A 208-nucleotide genomic window follows, 5' to 3' on the forward strand; every position below is an offset into this window, starting at 1 on the left:
TTAACCCCCTTACTTAATGTCTTTACCCTTTTCAAAAAGGGGGTTAGCTTCCTCCTTACGGGGTGTGCTCCAAGAATTTATTAACTTTCCACCTAGGTACGGGGGGGCGCCTTTTCCACCCTTTCTGATATATACACTGGGGGTTCCCCCTTGTCCCCGGAACCTCTGTGGGTTGGTAAAAACCCCCCGCGGTGTTTTCCTAAAGGGG

The sequence above is a fragment of the Leishmania braziliensis genome, chromosome 32, assembly GCF_000002845.2.
Source record: "Leishmania braziliensis MHOM/BR/75/M2904 complete genome, chromosome 32".
In the NCBI taxonomy this organism is placed as follows: Eukaryota; Euglenozoa; class Kinetoplastea; order Trypanosomatida; family Trypanosomatidae; genus Leishmania; species Leishmania braziliensis.